This window comes from Octopus bimaculoides, chromosome 24, assembly GCF_001194135.2.
Source record: "Octopus bimaculoides isolate UCB-OBI-ISO-001 chromosome 24, ASM119413v2, whole genome shotgun sequence".
NCBI lineage: Eukaryota > Metazoa > Mollusca > Cephalopoda > Octopoda > Octopodidae > Octopus > Octopus bimaculoides.
This window is the reverse complement of record NC_069004.1, coordinates 33,815,281-33,820,502: the sequence shown is the minus strand read 5'-3', so window position 1 is coordinate 33,820,502 and position 5,222 is coordinate 33,815,281. Positions and strand designations below refer to the sequence as shown.

At 32.9% G+C, this 5,222-nt stretch overlaps 1 long non-coding RNA gene across 1 annotated transcript in view; it reads right to left on the bottom strand.

Annotated features, from left to right (window-relative positions):
- Positions 1-649: 649 nt before the first annotated feature.
- Positions 650-5,222, bottom strand: part of LOC128250714 (uncharacterized) — a 14,720-nt gene continuing 10,147 nt past the window's right edge. Inside the window, exon 3 of the long non-coding RNA XR_008266719.1 lies at positions 650-754. This is a non-coding gene — a long non-coding RNA (uncharacterized LOC128250714). The remainder of the gene's footprint in view (positions 755-5,222) is intronic.

Genomic DNA, 5,222 nt, shown 5'->3' with positions numbered 1-5,222 from the left:
TATATATATGTATGTATGTATGTATGTATGTATGAATGTATATATAGATATGTATGTATGTATGTATGTATGTATGTATGTATGTATGTATGCATGTGTGTATGTATGCATATGTATGTAGAAATACATAATACATTATAGAAATACATATATATATATATATATACGTACAAATATAGATATATTCTTGTATATATCCCCATGTAGACATAGACACATGCACATGCATATGTGTGTGTGTTTGTGTATGTGTGTACATCTATCTGTCTCCCTCCCTCTCCCTCTCTGTACGTATGCATATATATATATATATATATATATATATACATACAGATATATATATATATACACACACATACACATATATGTGTGTGCATGTATATATATATATATATATATATATATATATATATTATAAAACTTTCCTTTCAAAACAACATTTCATTACTACTACTACTAATAATAAAAATACTACTACTAATAATAATATTAATAATAATAATAATAATAATAATAATAATAATAATAATAATAATAATAATAATAATAATGATAATAATAATAATAATAATAATAATAATAATAGATGCCTTTATTATTTTTGATATTGTTGTTTTATGTACCATGATGTTGTTATTTTCATATATATATATTTTTTTGTATTTTCATAATTTTATTTTGTCGCTGTTCAATGTTGTTGTTGTTGTTGTGGTTGTCGTCATGGTCATCGTGGATCTTTCGATGCCCGATGTATCTGTGAGTTAATAATGAAAGGACGGGGACGTCAAGGTAAAAAGAAATTAATAATAACAATAATAATAATAATAATAATAATAACAACAACAACAATAACAACTATAATTATAAAAACAGCAACAATAATAATAAAGTTATAATAATAATAAAGAAATTATTATCATTATTATTATTATTATTATTATTATTATTATTGTTATTATTATAAATGTAATAAAAAAACTGAAGTAATTAGAAGGAAATAATGACTGTGGCGCGGCGCGAAACTCAAACGACTAGTTATTAGTCGGACAGATAATAAGACAAATATTTGTCAAGTACTTTCTTTTTCTTTTTCTTTCTAATTTGTTTTGTATTTATTTTATAAAATCTTTCTCTTAATACTTACCAATTTTTTTACCTTTTTTTTTTTGTAGTACTGTAATAATAAATGAGAAAACCGTGAATTGTCGTCTTATTTATTGGAGACAATAGAAGTTCTGGACAACTTTTTGAAAAGGTTGCAAGTTCGTAATCACTCAACGGCGGTAAAACATTTTTTTCTTGTTAAGATAATTTATCTGACAATGACTCAGCGCAATTAGATGTTAATAGGTGCCATTCGGTAGCAAAACTCAGGAAGGTTTAATATATGTACATTTGTAAGTATACATAGGAAAAAGGGACTTACTTCCAAACAAGTAGGGATATGAGAGAATAGGGTTAGGGATTGAAAATACACCAAGGTCTTCAAACAAAATGCAATTTTTTAAAGAATTCCTTGAACTAGAATACAGGTTTTAATAGACTTTTTTCATATTTTTATTTCCCGTTGAAAATCAAAATTAATTGTTGAAACCGTTATGGCATTTTAATAAATTCTTAAAAATTGAAAAAATCTACTATTCGCTTTAAGATCCAGCTGCATTTTCAACCCCAAGACTAATTATTTTTATGTGTGTGCATGTGAGTATGTATATATATATATATATATATATATATATATATACAGTTGAAAAGGAGTTAAGAGTTTATGCAACCCCACCCTCCGATTACAATCCCATCGAAATTGTATGAGATGAATTGGATCGCAGAGTCACAATCTAAAGTGACGAAAAAAGCACGAGCCAAAGTTATGTCTCTTTTTTTACAACCGTCGGAGAGCGAATCGCTCTTCTCGACCGCAGGTTCGTGAGATGGTTGTAATCTGTAAATAGTTTTGAGTGGGAGCCAGAAAGAGAAATATGGACACGCAAAGCGCATTGCACACTGGATTCTTAAAACGGAAGAGAAGAATAAAAACGCAATGCGCGTGTCAGACAAGTTATATGATGGTCTGCATGGCATGTCTGACACCACTATCACACAGCTTTGCTGCTATTTTCTTGTTTGGAAATGCTATAAGCAACATACTCTTTATTTGTCTAATCCACACATGGCTTTTACATACAGGAAAATTACCCAAAAGTTTGAAAAGCTGAATATCAGCGTAAACCGGATCTTTGTGAGTTAAATATGATTTTTTTTTCCTTCTACTATACAAAACCTCTTTCGGCCGCAACACACATAAAAGACTCAAAGTAACATATAACACTATTTTCTTCTTTTAACTTGTGTTGTATACGTCAAACTTACCTTATGAATATGTACACCGATATATTCTCAGTTAAACTACAATACGAAAACATTTTATTCTATAAAAACATTTTTATATTTTTATTTTCAATTTTCAATTTTCATGCATATAAATGCATTCAATAATACTATTTCCCCCTTATTTTAAAAAGTTAAACTTGTTTTAATTAAACAAAAAATATGTGTATAAAACTCTACGCATTTTCAACTTTTTCTCAGTATTTTTCATACATGTGTATGTATGTATGCGTGCGTGCGTGTATGTGTATATACACACACTGTCATGCGTGTATGCAAATTAATAGCCACAAGAGGATGTACAACGGCACACCTTATTCATGCATGTAAACTAAATGAATATTAAAATCCATCAAGAGCCATCTTGCACATAGCATATGTATATCCACAAACTCAGAAAAAACAGACACACACAAACATATACACACCCGCATACACACACACACATGGCTACGTGCATATTAATTAATCGCTACGCATGCGTGCATGCATATATGCGCCAAGTTTCTGGCCACTAAAGGCACTGAGGGTTTTGCATAACGGTAAATCTCTTCAAAGAGAAAAATTCTACGTTAAATCTTGTTTTCTTCTATATTATGAAAAGGAAAAGAGGAAAAAAAATATTATATTTTTAATTAAAAACTTTAATTTATTAATAATGAAGAATATCATTAACCGATTAGAAAAATAATTCATTTAGAATAATTATGCAAATTACTATAGTATTTTTATCAAAAGCATGTTTATGAAAAGCAGAAAATTTTTCAAAATGTATGGAGAAAAAAATTTAGCTTAGTTATTAAATATGAGTTAATTTGATTAATTTTATGGAGCTCAAATCGAACCTGTTTCTTTAGTGCTGAGCCTCGGCTAGCTTTGACATCACTCAGAATTGTGGTTCACATGATAAGCGTGTACCATGCTTTCGCTAATTGTTTCATGTACCTGTGTAGTCTCGAGCAGACACAGGTACTTCCTCCGTTCTTTCATCTCTTTATTCAGCGGAACATCGATGGCATGCGACAACAGGGTGGGGACCGAAAATGTTGCCTCGGCTTTCGGATGGGACTCATTCACAGCTAAATAAATTTACCTCCTAACCACATGAATGTGGTTCAGTCCCATTGCGTGGCACACTGGGCAACTATTTTCGCTTATAGCCTAGGGCCGGTCAAAGTCTTGTGAGTGGATTTGGTAGACGGAAATTGAATGAAGCCTGTTGTGTGTGTGTGTGTGTGTGTGTGTGTGTGTGTGTGTGTGTGTACGCATCCTGTATTTTTGGTGCTCTGGTGTTTTAGCGTCTTTTTGGGGGTTTTTTTTCTTTATAGTGCTGGCATTCTTGTTTTGGAGTTCTTGTGGCTTAATGCTTTGTGTATTAATATTCAGGTATTTTAGTATATTTTTCTGTGAATATTTCTGTGTTTGGGAGTTCTTGCGTCTCGATGTCCTTGTGTTCTTGCTTTTTAGCATTTTAGCGTTCCTGTTTTACCGTTCTTGTGTTTTCTTTTTTTTTTTTTAAATTTTGGATCTAAGTGTTTTGGCGAATAGATATTCCTGTGTTTTAGAATTCTTGTTTGGATATTTTTAGTGCTTGTATATTCAAGTATTCTATTCTTTTTTTATTCCTGTCTTCTAATGTTCCTGTATATTGGTCTGTCATTTATTTTTGGCGTTCGTCTTCTTGTATTTTGCTGTTCCTCTCTTTCAGTTTCCTGCTGGTCTACCATTCCTGTCTTTTATTCTTTCCATGTTTTCGTCTTCCTATCTTCGCTTCTGTATCATTTCTGCTCTAATCAATTTACCTTTTTTTTTTTCATTTCTTTTATCATTTTACTTCAGTCAATCGAATGCGGCCATACTGGAGCACAGCTTTGGAGAATTTCAGTGGAACAAATTGACTTTAGCACTGTTTTTTTGTTTTTTTTTTAGTCTGGAACTTTTTCTCTCGATTCCTTTTGCCAAACTGCTAATATTAATGGGATGTAAAGAAACCTACTCCGTTTGTCAAGCTGTGGTAGGAGGTAGCAATCTCAAACACAAATTCACAAAGAGAGATAGAGACAGAGAAAGAGAGAAAGAAACTGATAGATAGATAGATAGATAGATAGATAGATAGATAGATAGATAGATAGATAGATAGATAGATAGACACGACGGGCTTTAATACAGTTTCCGCCTACAAAATTCACTCAGAAAGCATTGGTTGACCGGGGTTACAGTAGAAGACACGTGACCAAGACGCTGCGCAGTGGAGCTGAACTCGAAACCACGTAGGTGCCGAGCAAGCTTCTTAACCATTCATCCATGACGATGCCTTCCATGCTGTTATATTTTGCGCTGAATATTTTCGGGGTTTTGTGGGGCTGGTTAATATATGAGTGTTTATATACCAGTGTATGGATGTGTGGACGTGTGTATGAGGCATATATGTTTAAGGATGTGCTTGGATGTGTCTATCGATGTGTGTATGTGTGTATGAGTGTGTGTGTGTGTGTGTGTGTATGTGTATGTGCGTGCATGTGTGCGTGCATTTTTGTATGTATGTGTTTATGTGTATGCGGATATAAGTGTGTATGCATGTGGGGGTGCGTGTGCGCAAGTGTTTGTGTGCATGTGTGCATGTGTGTGCACGTATGTAGGCATCAGTGTGTATGTAGTGTGTGTGTGTGTGTGCGCGTGTGTGTGTGCATATTGTGTGTATGCATGTTGTGTGTGTATTTGTGTGTGTGTACATGTGTGTACACGTATGTGGGCATGTGTATGTATGTAGTGTGTGTGTGTGTGTGTGTGTGTGTGCGTGCGCGTGTGTGTGTGTGTGTGTGTGTGTGTGTGTG